Raw genomic sequence first — 16460 nt, 5'->3', positions numbered from 1 at the left:
CACAGTATGTTCTTTAGGAATACTTTTATATTTACATGGAAAATTAGTTTTTATTTTTTACTTTTTAAAAAGAAAACCCCAGTGAGATAAACCAGACCACAAATTGTTTACTTTGCTTCCTAAAAAGGGCTTTACAACATAGCAGCAAATTAAGGTTAAGTGCATCAGCTGGAAGTAAAAAGCACAGTAATAATAATAATAATTTTTAAAAAATATCCTCAATTCCAGTGCATTAAAGTTTCTCTCAACTCCATTTAAGGAAAATTATGAGAATTAAGCCCCTCACAGTATATCAAAATTGCACCTGTATGACCATACCTTGAGCAATCTAATTATCTTTGATTTACCCTTCCTGGGCTCACTTGCAGTTCCGCCCTTTGATCTTTTTTCCTGTTTTTTAAGCAACATGAAAACATTCAGAAGAACAAACTTTACCCAAACTCTCCAGAACGTGCTCACAACAACCCAAAAAGCAATACCTGACAAACGTGACAGTGGTTCTGCAGGCAGAGAGGCAGTGCCAGCTGTGGTCACCCTTGTGCTGAGCACAGCCTGGGGAGCAGAGCAGTGGATCCTCACTGCAGGGGGGGTCCATCCACTCTGCACTTTTTTATTTATTTAAACCCCTCTCCCTTGCACTGCTGCAACCTCTGGCTCCAAAACCCTTTGTGCTGATGGCAGCAAAACCCACAACTGCCAAAAAAAAAATTACCCATTGCAGTTTAGCAATTAACTCGTGGATAGTGAAATACAAAACAGTATTTGAAAGGACAGGAAAGAAGTTACTAAAAAGCAGCCAAACACTCACTGTGGTGTCAGGGCAGGTAACTCAGGAGAGAGCTGGGGGATCACAGCCAGTGTGAGAGGCAGCTCCAACACAGGGGATACAGCACTGCCAGCTGGGAACCCTCCAGAGGTCTCAATCCCCCTCCCTGGGAGAGCCTTAGCAGTTATTAAATATAGACTGGAGAGAATTAAGTTTAAAAATAAACCCCACTATGAGCCATTTTAAAAAAACCGAGATATTAAAAATAACCAATAAATTATGAGCAATAGCACAGCAGGGCTGGACTGTGCAGAGCCAAGAACTGGGCAGAAATTTGGGAACCAGGTGGCTGAGCTACACAGAATCCTGAAGTCCCTCTGAACCAGGCACTGGTACAGCCAGGAACTGAGCACAGGGTGAACGGCACAGCTTTTTGATCACGACTTCTGTGAAGGAAACTCGCTCTTCCTACCAAACCACGGGCAAAAGAGAAATGGCACAATTTTATTTTAAGCTTTTAAGGAGTTCTCACCCATTCCTAACTGCAGGACATGCAAATGGTGCAACAGAATATGCAAGGGAACCAGCAGACTGCACACTTTCTGTGTGAGAAAATCAATGACATGATTTACCGAGTATTGTGTTCAGTTCTATTTATGACATCTCAGGAAGAAATGCTGCATAAAACAGCCACAAAACTATTTTAATATGGGAAGTTTTTCATCCTTTCAGTGAAATCCCTTCAGATTAGGATAGTTTAGTTCAGAATGAGACAAATAAAATGATATTATATTAAATGATCCGTCACATAAAGCAGACAGACTGGGTGTTCCCATTTAGTATCTATCTCAGAAAAAGAACAATAAACTCAATGCAGCATATTTACATCTGCAAGAAGAAAATTATTCCACATAAAACACATCCTGAAACAAGCTGGCACTGAGATCAAGAGGTTGATGGATCCAGAGGAACAATTAGACATTTATACTTGGGATGAGCCACGGACAGTTGTATTAGGTGGGGTAAACCCACAGCTCCCAATTTCAGTGCTTAAACAAAGCATTAACCATTTCAGCTCAGAACAAAATTCACTCACTAGATTATTCCAGTGTTGTCCATTTAGGAAGTCTGGGCAGCACTAAGGGCAGGGCCACTCCACGCTGGAGTCTGGGCATGATTCTGTTCTTCCCTTTCCCACATCCTACTCTTTACTTTCAGTGGTTTTAGTTTGATACAGCAAAATAACTATATGGTGCAATAACACTGACATCCCATTACCTCCCAGCAGTAAGGTCAGGCTTTCCTCTCCTTCTCCCACACTTTGTCACTCTTGTCCCAGACTTACAGCTCAGCCCTGGAACATTCCTTGTGCTCATTTCTGCTTTTTGTGACTACACAACCATGTTTGATATTGGGCAACTGGGGCCTCAGGCTTTGAGCTACCTGGGACAAGGGACTGTGTCACCCCAACACATCCTTCAGTGATCCAAACAAATCCAAAGCAATACCTAAGTCAGGCCATGGTCATTCCCAAGGTAAGGAAGCCAGGTGGAAGTCTTACTAAAGATCAGTACTGTTTGAATGTTTTCATGCTACAGGATAGAAACATCAGAATAAGGTTACAGAAGAAAGAGGAAAAAAAAGGCATTTTTCCTCTACGACTAACCTAAACAATTTAACTTTTGAAAACACATACATTGCTATTTTATGGTGAAAATATAAATAAAAATAAGCCTGATAGTGATACCTCATTCACTACGTGGTGAAGCAAGTGCCTGGAAGGGGCCTGAATCTTTGTAAAAGCTCCTTGATTTTCCCATTCCACAGCAACCATCTCCTCCCACTGCCATCTGCTTGGAGCACTCACTTTGCCTTGTTCCTCACATCCATGATCAAAGACAGCCGTTCTAATTTGAGGACCTCTTTGATAATCTTGAGAAACGAGCTACAGGTAATTTTTTGGTCATCAAAGCTGGTTCAAGCAGCTTGCTCTCTCTCAGGCTACTCTCCTAATTAGAATGTCATTTATTCATCCCAATAAGCTACTTCACCAGGCACGATGGATGTAAGAAATTTTAATCTGCAGCCATAAGCCACAGCAGTGAAATGAGTGATGAGCTCTCAGTCACAAGGTTAAAGATATTAATGTTTACTAGTGTTGAAGTTAATAACAACAACAGATATTCTCAAGTGTTCAACAATAACAACAGACACTCTTTGGTGCTCCTTATGCTTTGCCCAGAATCCATCCCTGTAAAATGGGAAGCCACCACTGATAAGAATGTTAATAGGAATAAAAAGCACCATCATAGATGAAATTCAGAAAAGGCATTAGCAGGTACTGGAATTGTATGCTTTCAGCATTCATAATAAGAATTGATTTTTCATTTGTTCTTACGATTTAAGTGTTGTGTCTGACAGTCACGAAAACCTGCCACAACACACCAGTGTTCCAGGCACACCACGGGGGGCTCTGTGATGCAGCTGTTTCCCTCTATGGTGACAGAAAAGGACAAACAGCCAAACCCAGGGCACCCAACAGTCAGTAATTAGCTTTTCAGGCTACCAAAAGAGACATGATGTAGGGCAGGGGAAAAAACCAACCAATCACACAAAACTCCAGTAATTTATTTTAGACCGCAACATCTGATTCCATACTTTAAAAGAATCCATACATGGAAGAGCTATGCAGTGAAGGCATCATTAAATATCATCAAGGACAGAATAAGAAAGGAAATGTAATAGAAATTCTGTATTAGTTTTTATCCTTACAGTCAATGACTGGTTTTTTGCAGCTTGGGAATTTGCTTGATTTACTCCATGAGAGAAGAAATACCCTCCATTTTCACAGACAGATGGCTTAAACCTATCAAGTATGGAAACCACTGTAATTTTTAGCCAGTGCTGTAAGAGGAGGAAAGGGGAAGGAGGAATCATTTGCTACTCCCAAGAAGGTTGACTTCAGGCAGGAAAAACCTGCCCTAGGAACCCATCTGCTCTGTGGGCAGCAGGAGCAGCCACGTAAAAGGAAGAGGTGTCTTATCACAGCCAGCCCCAGCAGCTGGAGTGGAGCCTGGCACAGCCCCAGCAGCTGTTCCTCCCACCCCTGGCCAGCCCTGCTGTCCCAGCACTCCAGTACTAATTAAGGAGCTGCAGATCATACCTGGAAATGCCAAACTTGCAGCCCAGCCAGGGCTCACTCCAGGGTCAGGACACAGCAGGAAACAAGGCTGAAGCATAGCAAAGAAGCTGTAGCAAAGGAAAGACAAAGAAAATCAACACCCATATTCAATTTTCTTTCTTTAGTTCTTTTTTTTACAGATTGAAATGTTTTCCTAAAGGAGCTGATGGCCAAACATAAATTTTGCTACTTGTGCTTGACAGAATCCTGAGAATGCAAAGCTTTTTCTATCCAGAAAAAACAGTGTGAATTTTCTACTTTTGTACTGCTGAGATAACTCAATACCAATCCACAGGGATCTGAAAGTAAAAGCAGACTCACACTCTGAATTCCTCACCTTTCAGACGAGGTTTTTATGACAGAATACTTTATTAGCAAACAGGGCTGCTACGAGTCCACACCAGGAACCACACCAAGCCCAGGGCAATTATCTTTTGTCACTGCCAGCCCCAGTGAAATAGGAAAGGCTGCAATTACTTGCCCTCTTGGAGGGTCTTGAGGGAGGTTTATTCCTGCCCTAGGCAACACTGTGCCATTTGGAACTAAATTGTCTCTGACAAGCAGGAGTCTAAGAGAATAAGCAGCACCAAAACTTTTCCCACTGCCCCCTGCTGAGGTCCTGGGCTCAGTCCCTATATAGCTTAGGAGACAACACCAATATGAAGAAAATGGCTCAGGAATCCAAATCAGGATTCCTCACCACTGCTCCACCAACACTGCCCAGGAAGGTGATGCCAGGTCTCCCACGGAGGGTCCACAGAAGAGCCCCCGTGCTCTCTGGAGTATTAACCTTGCAATTCAGACAGAAAGAAAGTCTGGACTGCAGGTTTCGAGGTTATGGGCTCAGCCTTGGCTTAATTAGTCATAGTGCAGGTTGTGGTTACACAAACAGGGTACGGGATCCTGGCTGTTGTCAAAGGGGAATTGCCACAGCAATCCCAACAGCTCTCACTGCAGTGTTAGCTCGTTGCTTTTGCCCCGTACTTAACAAGTGCTACTGGTTCTACATTGCTATTTTTAAATAAAAATATAAATAAGTTCAGCTCTCAAGTCTTCTTCCAAAGGGAGCTGCCCAAACCTCCAAGCACTCCTGTGAATTGTTATTAGCACCCTCGGACTGTTGCTCTCCAAACACAACACGGTGTTCCTGGAGCTTCATACCAGTGACAAACCCGATGGAAACAAACCCTTCCACTCCTCAAATAGATCCCTCCACACGTGGTGTCCAGGCATTGTCCTCTTAAATCCAGACTGGCATCCAGAACTCATGATAAGGGTGTGCTCATGCCTTCCACAAGCTTCTGAGGATCTTCACTTCTCTCAGTGGAGTCAGGCAAGCCCTGCCCAAACTCTTTTATTCCCAGTTTACAGTTGTACATAATAAATACAACGTATTTGCTCCATCTTTTTTCCCCAATATACCCAGGGAATATCTTTGCTTTCAAATTTCCTGTTCTCCCTATTTACTTTTTTTTTTTCAGGCTACTCATAAATAAACCCTGACTAATTTTAGGACAAAGATTAAAACAGAGGATCCCACTCAGCCTCCTACCTAAACCAGTTTCAGACTTGTCACCTCTATCCAGACCTAACCCACAGAATATACATGGCATTTTCTATGTTGTTTCTTAATAACAACATAGAAAAACAAAATTAAAACATAGTAGATTTAAAAGTTAATTTAGCCTTTTGTATACTTGTTAACCAAGTTAGCTATTGCTAGATCACTAAACTCTAGCATTTGCAAAGAAGACACAGAGAGGCATGAGGAAGACAGGACATGTGGTTTTGCAAATACAATGAATTTGTGGTTTATTTTCAAGATATTTTTTTGGTTTGCAACAGTATCAGGCTTTCAACAGAGAAATCAGTCTGAGTAATTCAAATAAAGATTCAAAGTTTAATTTTTTGGTTTTCAGTGATTTGCAAAAATATTTTTTTGGCATAACCAGAAAATTAGTCACTACTAACTTCACCCTCTATGGCTGTTTTAAGTAAAAATCATTTCTCATCGTGCAAACGTCATCTTTTTAAAGTCAGCTGTTTTATAAAGCCTTTTGTTGAAATGAGGTATGTTAACAGGGATCCCAAAGACTTAATTTTGATAGAAACTGCAGTATGTCAAGCTCAATAAAGGCAGCAGACTCATGTCTGGATGCCAGAATGCAGTATGTAAAAAAAAAAAATAAAAAATGCTGAAGTTGAATAATAGGATATTTATCAGTTGCTTATCATGCCTGGGTGCAGGTGTAGGGCTTGGCCCCTGGGTTGCTGAGGAACTGCAGCAGATTTGCTCTGTGCTGTGCAGGTTCTCAAAACACGTGTTAATACAAAGATTTTCGCTACATAAAAATACTCATTTCTCGTTTTTTCTCTCAGTAGAGAGCAAAGTAATTCCCTAACTTCCATATGGCGTGGCAGGAACAGGAAGACTAAAGAGAAAAGTGGGAAGAGAGGAAGAGCTGAGAGCATTTCCTGGAACACGCTGGTTCCAAGGAGCAGCTTCACCACAGCGCTCCTTCCGCTGCCAGGCCCTGTGGCACAAACCCCGCAGTGTTCCCGTGTGCCAGAGCCCGCTCCCTGTCCCTCCCTGTGCCCCACAGGGCACAAACCCCACAGTGTTCCCGTGTGCCAGAGCCCGCTCCCTGTCCCTCCCTGTGCCCCACAGGGCACAAACCCTGCAGTGTTCCCGTGTCCCAGAGCCCGCTCCCTGTCCCTCCCTGTGCCCCACAGGGCACAAACCCCGCAGTGTTCCCGTGTCCCAGAGCCCGCTCCCTGTCCCTCCCTGTGCCCCACAGGGCACAAACCCCACAGTGTTCCCGTGTCCCAGAGCCCGCTCCCTGTCCCTCCCTGTGCCCCAGTGCTGTCGGGAAGCAGGTGCACAACCAGCCCAGAGCTTCTCCTGCTCTGCTGCCAACCCCGCTCCGGTGCCAAAAGCCAGGCAGTCCCAACACACTGCACTGCTGTTCCAGCCCAGAATCCTTCCAAGGCTGATACAACCCACCAGGCTGAACAAAAGGATGGGTTCAAAACGCTAATTAGCATTGTACAGCCAGAAGATAGACTGTAGCCTCTATCTCTAATGTCCTATGTCAAATTTGTTCTCTCCACATAAAAGACTGGTACATTAACCATGTCTTACTTTCCCATTTTTCTCTTCAGAGGAGCTGGCTGAATTGCAACGCACAGGGACAGACTGAAACGCTCAGCAGATGATTTCGCTTAAACCTCAAGTAAGACAAATGGGACGAGCTCTCCAATGCCGGCCCTGGGACGCGTGGGCGATGCATCACATCCTACAGGGGACAGCATTTGGAAAAATTCCCTTCTCACTCCTCAGCCACTGCACTCTTTTAATTACATGCTAAACTTGGAGAAAGAAGAAGCGGGAAGGGAAAGGGCAGAAGAGACTTGCCAGAGATAAGGAGATGGGTGCTTGCTGAGCTGAGGCAGCAGCACCGTTAATGCCTGAGCTGCAGGAGGCACAGGCAGGTCCCTCTCCCTGCCCCGAACCAACGGGGGCTCTGCAGTCCCTCATTTTAAGTAAGACATGAAGCTCGAGCAGCAACTTCACTACCTGAGTGAGGGGTTTGGTTTTATGGCCTGTGATGGAAGAACTAGTCTGAGGCTCTGGAGAAGTAATAAAATACATTCTGCCTCAAATCTCCATTAGCCTTTAATATGCCAGGATCCAGAGACAAGGAAAAGTCTCTAAAGGTCCCTGGAATCTTACTGCTTTCTGTGTTTCCTGGTGCACACTTCATTTTTACACTCTAAAAACAAAGCCTAAAGAAATAAATTAGGAAGAGCTGGCAAATTAATTTTTTTGAAGTCTGATTTTAGTCTTTCCTGTGAAGAATGTGATTCAAAAACTCTTGTAGTTATTATCATCCAACAGCTTTTTTTATTAATTGATTTGGATCCATCTGTTGGATGGATTTGATGAGCTACTCCACAACAATGTGGACAATACCTTTGTTTCCTTTTAGATGGAAACAAGGGACCATTATCCCAAGATCCAGCATTACTCCTGCTGCTAAACATATTGGAAGAGTTCTCAGGTGAATACACACTTTCCTTACAGTGGTAACCAAGTTGTGACTCTCATAGAGGTCATGCACCAGGTATTTGGCTTGAAAGCTTTGCACAACTAAAGCACAACTGAGAGCATTATTTTCTTTCAGTATTATTATTGTAACATATAGGGGTAAATGTAATGCCACAAGTGTACAGCCTTAATTGAAATGTAAACTAAACTGTTTCTTGATAGTCTCCTTCGGTTCTCCTTTGATAATTATGAAAGTAATTCTATTAACTGCTGTGCCCAAAACACGTGGGGAAGAGTTTGAAATCACTATCTGAAAGTTACAGTATCACAGTAGCAGTTCAGGGGTTAAAAATCACACAAATAGTGCCTTCTTTAAAAATACACCTGTGTAGTTTGCATACTGCAGTAGCAGAGAAGTATGTATTATACATATTTATAAACACACACACAAAGGGAAAGAAATTCCCAAGCATTAAATATGTTGGTACATTCTGAGATCTTCAGATCGAGATCCACACAAGGCATACTCAACACAAGCAGAATAAAAGAGGACTTAAAACTGAGAAAATATGATTACAAAAGAGAAAAACTACATTAATAACGAACTCCTGGAAGAATTAACTTAGCCAGCTTGTCCAGTGAAAGCTGTAAAACTACAGAACACTGTAGAAAGCAGCCTGTCAGAACACAGCCAGCAAGGATGCACCAACACCCAGCTGGACCCTTGTGGATCCCTGCTGACTCCAGGGGAGATCACAGAGCTCTGCCCACAGCAATGGTTTTTGGAATGATTCCCACTCTGCCCTCACAGTGGGTCTGTTGTACCAACCCCAACAAGGGGAACATTTCACCACCACCCCATTTGAAACGCTCACCATGTCACACAGACCTACACATCACGTACAAAGTTCCAACAGACAACTTCCAATACAGAAAATACAGTCCCTCTTTTAAAGAAATAAAAGTCTTCAATTCATAGAGTGACCTTGTGGACAGGAGCACATGCATTTCTGGCAATTATTTTACAGGGGAGAAGGGGAGAGGTTATAATAATGTTATGAGCAAGGAACTTCCAAACCCAGTTCTAAAATTATCTTCAGCTTTGACAAACCAAAACTCTATCCCCCCCCCTCCCTTTTGCTTATTCCTAAAGCCTTTCTTCCTTCTCCTCTAGTGCTTAATCTGATCTAAATTCTCTCAGGATGTCAAGGGGATAAATACTGCTATTAGGAGCTACCAGTTTCCATTTGCTTTTTAGAAATGGGTGTGTGACACTCTGAGGCATTGCACATGCTATTAGGTATGCACAGGATACCCTGCCATAAAGAGACAATATGCAGAGAAGTGGAGGCTAAAACGTTTTTGCATTAACAGGAGGACCCTCCAAGTGGCTCTCAGAGTGTGCTCCAGGGCCACTTAATGGTCCCACAATGTCAGTATTCCAAGCAGAAGACATTTAACTCCGTTTCTCTGGGACCAAAGTACCAACACAGGAATCAGGTATTTATCCAATGCTGGTAACAAGATTTCTACCTGGCAATTTTCTGCAACTTAAATGTAAATGATGCGCGAAAAATGTATTCTTATGAGATGTTAAACACAAGCCAAGTGTTTTATCAGAAAAGTAGGAAACACCCCAATGATCTCTGTGTTTTGTCATCGTTGACTGCAGCCCTGCAGCCCCGAGGTGCCTCCAATTCCTGCCAACCCAGCAGCAAATAATAAAGAGCCAGCGCAGCTTCGAAGAAATTATGGTACTTTCTTATGAGCGTTCAGAAAGAGACAGCCATGAAGCACTGCCTTGCTAAATGTTATAAAAGTTCTTATAAATATTCATGTGCAGCATTTGTACTCCGAGTATTTAATCATTTCTTTACAAGAAAGGAAGAGGGGGAAGGGAAGAAGAAGAAATTACTGTTTCTTCAATTCCACAGGGTTCGAGGCAACAGAAAAGATGAACGTGCACAGGTGATCTAAAAATTAGTCATCACCAAGCCCAGAAAAGTACAAACAGGAGAATTCTTTCGGGGAGATTTTTTTTCTCCATTACATCTGAAGTTTTACAATAGTTTGTAGGTATCAAACTAATGATTTTTTTATAATTTGAATGACTTGTATGTTGATCAATGACTTGCCCTGTCATTGGCTTTTGAAAAACAAGATTGATCTGTTGCTTCACATTCCTGTGAGGACAGACTGAGCTGGCTGTACTCTGCACTTCCAAACCCCATTGTCCCAGGTAAACCCAACAGAAGACAAACTCAGCTGCTGGTGAGGCATTGTCCCACTTGGACACTTGATCCATCTATTCACAGCTGTTGGGAGCTAAAATAGCAAGACTGAAAGCCCTGCCATCACCCCCTGCAAGCACTGCATGTGTAGCTTTATTCCACAGCACTCAGCCTCTTGATCAAGCCTCTCAGACTTAAAGTTTATCAATACTGCTGTGAATTAATATAGATTTCTGTAACACATGCTGACAACACAAAAGCCTGTTCACAAGCGGCTTGTGCACAAAAGAGAAAAGATATTGCAAAACAGCTCTGACATAAAATTATAAACCTAATTGAAAAGCAAAGAGACATAGAGTAATAACATCTGAACTGCTCAGAAATCACCCAGCAGAGGAGGCCTCCTGCCTTGCTGAGATCCTGCCTCCAATCAGACCAAGAAAGCCTCTGACATTGTTTTCCCTATCCTTTTACCCCAGGAACATCACTTCTGGCTGGACACACGTTACACTGAGGCTTTGGGTACGAGTACCTTTGCAGTACCTTTGCAGTACCTTTTCAGACACCACACTCTGCATGTCCCTCCCCACTCAGGATGCTACATCTGGAGGAAAAAACACCCATCTAAGATGCTTATTCCCACAGACCCAGCTCCTTCACACACACCTTTGCTGGCAAGCAGACCTGGTGCTGTCTGAACAGGCTGGTACAGCAACAATAACAGTGGAAGAAGCTGATTGCTGTGGTACTTGTGGTTCCCAGTTGGATCAGCCAACTCAGATTGCTGTCAGCTGTACCTGTCTCTGCTCTCAGGTGAATTGGACAACTCTCAGTAGAGCTACTCCAGGCTCATGCCATGTTTAGAAACACAAAGCAAAATGAAAAGTGGTGCTGCCTTTTACCTCCCTTGAGAAAACTGCCTCTTGCAAATGGCTTTATCATTTTCATTATATCCTGTTTGATTTGCTTTACCATCTTGACTGGAACAATAGCTAAGACATAATAGAAAAAGATTTTTCCACAGGCTGGTTCTAATTACATTAAATCTCTAGTGAGATAGGACATTTAAATAAGAAACAACAACTGCAGAGTCTGAGATAATGACATACCGAGATACGAGGCTTTTTGAGAGAGCCATTAAAATGATGCATGGAGCATTACAGCGCACTCCAATCAGGCTGCAACACGAAAGCCATTCCTTCTGTGACACAGCACTGCAGAGAGGTCAGCAGTTATTGCACTAAATGTGCAACTCAACAATTAGGAAACATTATCCCCCATGCTGAAGTTACAACACAGATACAGGCTTAAACTTCTGGATGAGGTGGGGTAGTTGGGAATGCAGGGCCACGGTGGGAATGATCACCTCATGAACCACAGTGTAGAGGAGATTCTGAAGAGCACCTGGTTTTGTTGCAAGTTGTACCTTTAACATTTTGTCGTGATAATTGAATTCTCTCAATTACCTGGAAAACCTATCATCTTTAGATTGCTGGGAACCACTGAAATACAGACATGCAGAATGCAGACTATGGCTGTGTGGCCTACGAACACGGTGGAACCTGTCACAGTCCCACAGTTTGTGTGTTCAGTGTTAGAGCTGTGGCACAGCTGTGCCACCAACACTGGTGCTTATGGGGCCCTGCAGCAAATTCCTCTGCTGGAAATCAAAACTGAGGAAAGGGAACTTATGTGGGGTGGGAAAGGCCTTAATTACTTCCCCTCTGCCTTCTTTTCCTTTTGCTAAGTGCTACCCCAGGCTAAAGGGAAGGAGAAGGACTGGCCTGTGGGAATGATCTGCATGAGAGGGATTGAGTGCATCCCTCAGTCAGTTCACAGACAAGACCACGTTGGACAGGAGTGTTGATCTGCTGGAGGGCAGGAGGGCTCTGCAGAGGGATCTGGACAGGCTGGATCCAGGGGCCAAGGCCTGTGAGGTTCAACAAGACTCAGCACTGGGTCCTGCCCTTGGGTCACAACAACCCCCTGCAGCTCCAGGCTGGGGGCAGAGTGGCTGGAAAGCTGGAAAAGGACCTGGGGGTGCTGGTGACAGCAGCTTAACAGGAGCTGGCGTGTGCCCAGGTAGGCAAGAAGGCAAATAGCACCCAGCCTGTGCCAGCAGGACCAAGGCAGTGACTGTCCTCCTGTGCTGGGCACTGCTGAGGCTGCACCTCCAATCCTGGGGTCAGTTTTGGTCCCTCATGACAAGAAAGACACTGAGGGGCTGGAGCAGGTCCAGAGAAGGGCAACAGAGCTTGGGAGGGGTCTGGAGCACAAGTGTGATGAGGAGGAACCGAGGGAGCTGGGGGGGCTCAGCCTGGAGAAAAGGAGGCTCAGGGGGGACCTTCTGGCTCTGCAACTCCCTGACAGGAGGGGGGAGCCAGGATGGGTTGGGCTCTGCTCGAAGGGAACAAGGGATAGGAGGAGAGGAAACAACCTCAAGCTGTGCCAGGGGAGGGTCAGGTTGAATATTAGGGAAACTTTCCTCCCTGAAAGGATTGTCCAGCCCTGTTGGCACAGGCTGTCCAGAGCAGTGGTGGAGTCACCATCCCTGGGGGGGTTTAAAAGCTGTGTAACTGTGGCACTTAGTGGTGCACCTGGCAGTGCTGGGTTAGTGGTTGGACTCTGTGATCACTGGGGTCTTTTTTAACCTTAATGATCTCTGATTCTATAGTGGGGGAGAACAGTTCATCAATTCTCCCTGCTCAAAACTACTCACTGGACTGAATAACTAACATCAAGCCATGTTTAAGTGATTCACCTATGACTAGAGCTGACACAGGTCTGTACATACAGATCAGGTATCAGTTACTTTTTTCAGCTGGTTTTTCATAGCTGTCATAGTAAAGTTTCCAGGAAATTAGCAAGATACTGAGGATTAACAGACTTATTTTCAGTCAATAAACAGAATCTGTGATTATAAATTCTATACTCAGAGAATATAAACTTCCACAGCAGCAGGTCAGTAAGTACAGTATTTTTGTCTAAAGAGCAAAACAATAATTCTCTATTAATAATCAAGTACACAAAAAAAACCCCTGGAAAAGTTTATTTCAGCACACAAAATAAAATTATTTCCTTGGGTGTATCTTCTACACTTCAGACCTGGACCACTAAAGTGCTCTTGCACAAGAATTGTCTGTGTTCATCCAGTGCTGGTGCCAGGGTACTGCAGGGTGATTGCTCACACACAGACAGCTCAGCACTAATAGTTCTGTGACCACATGGCAAAAGCATTTTCTAAATGCAGCTCAGGTATCTGCACATTCACTGCTGGGGATGCCTGTCTGAATAGAGCTAATCTGAACAGCAAATACAGACACGTGCAACTATTACCACCTATGAAAATATTTAATTTGCTTTTAATAAAGAAGAAGGAATTTAACTTGTACATCTTTCCCTACCAACTACTGTTTTCACTCACTTCCTTTATAAGACATTAGTAAGCTAAATGCTTATAAGACATTTGTGAGCTAAAATTAGATGAAGATGCTCACCTCTGTGTACCCTCACCACTTCTCCTGTCACCTCTGAACAGCCTCAGCTTTCAAACTGCAGCAAATCCACCTGTGGATGGGGAGGAGGAATTGATTTCTGTCAGCTCAGCAACAGAACGGGCTGCTGACCATCAGCAGTGAGCACCAACATCCAGAATACACAGAATTTTTACTACCAGCACCAAGGCAGCTGCTGTAGCTCTGTCACCCCCTGCACCTCAAATAGTGTCAGTGGGGATTTTGGCAGGTGAAGAGCAACAAGTTTTCTGCAGTATCATGGCCTGCTCTGACCCTCTCAGGCTCAGATCCTGCTCTGACCCTCTCAGGCTCACACCCACTGGCCCCCCCTGCCTTCCCCCCCAGCCCCAGTTCCTGCATATCCCTTCTGCACTGAGATACCAACATGGAATTTTAATATGCAAACTAAACATAAGGCTGTTTCTTTCCCAAACAGAGTAACAATTTGAAAACTTGCCAGTCTTGCTCAGGAGTTGAAATAAAGGCTGGCAACAAGAAGCTGCCCAGGTCATGATGACCTGAGAACTGAAGGAGCTGAGGAGTCTCCCACAGCCAGGACACCCCTGGAAGCCAATGCCAGCAGGGGAATTCAGCAGCATAAGGGCAGAAAGCAGGGAGCCTTTCTTCAACTAATGGGCTGTGATCCGTGGCACTTTCAGTGCTGAATTACTGACTCCTCATCCACTGTTATGTCACATGCACTCCTGATTTGCCATCCAAGTTTCTTCCCACACAGGCTGCTGGTCCCTCATTAAGACCAAAATTTACAGAGCAGATTTCAGCTTTTATAGAACCCACTGTGCTTTCTAAAGATCCACCTTTTCTTCTAGTCAACTGAAATAACACTTTCTGGCTATGACTCCTGTGGGTTGTTTTCCCTTTTTATTTTTTTAAAATTTATTTAGAACTTGCAATGCATATTTCTCAGCCAGACTGCTAAGGATGTTAATGAGATTTATCCACAGAGTCTCTATCACTATCTGCCCCCTTTAATTCTTTGAGATACAAGTGCTTTTATGTTGCAGGAAATGAGGACAACAGAAAGCTGCAGATACCATGAATGTAAAAATTGTCTTGAAGGAATGGAACAATTCAGCCCTAATTACAGCCAGCTGGAGCCTGCTCTCTTTGCACTGATACTCAGATAATTAACCAACTACTGACTGATGCAAGACTCAAGCACGTCACTACCATTCAGATATTCAAGGTTAATTTTTGTATCCATCACCAACATCAAGCTTAATGGACATCATCAACTAAAGTCTTGAAAATCATTAACACACAGTCATAGTCAGGCAAGGATTATTTTTCCTTCAGTGAGCTCGGTGCCATCTTTCTTTAGCTGCAGAAGAAGTGACTTTTCCATTAAAAAGGTAAACTCCTAAGTTTTGATTCATTTAATAACTGTAAATTCACTCACTTAAAGCCCCAAACTTAAACACACCGGAACCACAACACTGATGGAGTAAAATAAACCCCAAACTGTTCTAGTGGACCTAACTTTAGTAATACCTCTTTATTTCTCATGGTATGGCACCTTTAAATTGGTGGGGGGTTGTATCTTCCTCAGTAAGCTTTACATGGATATAAAAAGCAAATGGTACTATGCCCAAAGTCAAATATCCTGAGTTGACTGCCACTGCATACATCAAACTATTACAGAAGAGGACAGCAGACATGGTGCTCAAGAAGTCTGACACATTTGGAAGTCAGAACTGTTAATACACTCCTGGCTCCTGCATGTAACACAATATATGTTTAAATTGTGAGCCACCTGAACTGGATTTGCAGGAAAAAAAACCACCTGAAAGAGGAAGTCTTTCTCAATTCTATTTTCAGCAGTGCTTTTCCTGAAAACAGGAGGTTTTGGACAGATTCAATCCCTCTGATGGTTATACAGCCAGTCAGAGATGCACTGATCAGGGGGGAACGTTGTGTCACTGCTTGTTAGCAAGTGGCAGCTCCGGGAACTTTTATTTCTAGTTATGAATTCAAGAAATGACTGTGAAAAATCTGGTAAAGATGTTTGTAAGAACAACGATACAGCACAGCAAAGGCATCTTGGGTGGAGCTGTACAGCAGAAACCCAAGTCTCAGCAGCATGCCTGCAGTGTTCTCCAAAAATGTGGGTGGGGAGGCAGGAATCTAAAGAATCCGGATTAGGGATTCTTTTCTATTTTGTATTTTATTTGTCCTCACACTTTCCTATCTAGTATGGAAAAATAAAGAATGCCAGTTATGTTTGCACACAGCCTAAGTTCTGTAGGAAAAGTCTGAATTTTGTGAAATATCTCTGGAATGCCACTGTAATGTAAATCACCACGGTGCAAGTTAAAGTGTAACCTACAGTTTTCCCCAAGAGAATACACAGAATTTTTACTACCAGAAATGGAAAAGTAATGGAACAAAAATAAGAGCTTAGCGAAAGAAATAGGTTAACTCACATAAAGAATGACAAGGCTGAAAAAGAAAGCAAGGCAGGTATTTTTGGAGCTATTTTGAAGTCTCTTTCAAGCCCTGCCTATTTGCTTGTGAAGTATTTTTGCTTAAAATACGTATATGCTAATGCTCCTACTTAAGATAGAGATGATTGGGCTGAAAAAACTCCTGCTTTGGAAGAACAAAGGAAGAAAGACTGTGCATCAACAGCACTTGGTTCTGTGGGCATTTTCAGAGAGTTACCCTGAGGAGAGTTAAGGAATCACAGAATCATTACAGT

The 16460-nt window shown here is 43.4% G+C and overlaps 1 protein-coding gene across 6 annotated transcripts in view; it reads right to left on the bottom strand.

The window, feature by feature from the left end:
• Positions 1-16460, bottom strand: part of PEAK1 (pseudopodium enriched atypical kinase 1) — a 113038-nt gene that overhangs the window by 41978 nt on the left and 54600 nt on the right. For 5 of the 6 annotated variants that reach the window (XM_017816871.1, XM_017816872.1, XM_017816873.1 and 2 more), the window contains one exon: positions 3930-4015. The exons of the other annotated variant lie outside the window; for it this stretch is intronic. The gene's annotated coding sequence lies outside the window, so the exon portion shown is untranslated. The remainder of the gene's footprint in view (positions 1-3929; positions 4016-16460) is intronic. 6 annotated transcript variants of the gene reach the window in all.

Source organism: Lepidothrix coronata, unplaced genomic scaffold, assembly GCF_001604755.1.
Source record: "Lepidothrix coronata isolate B3197 unplaced genomic scaffold, Lepidothrix_coronata-1.0 Scaffold58, whole genome shotgun sequence".
NCBI lineage: Eukaryota > Metazoa > Chordata > Aves > Passeriformes > Pipridae > Lepidothrix > Lepidothrix coronata.
Note: the sequence above shows the minus strand (reverse complement) of the source record. Positions and strands in the feature narration are given on the sequence as shown.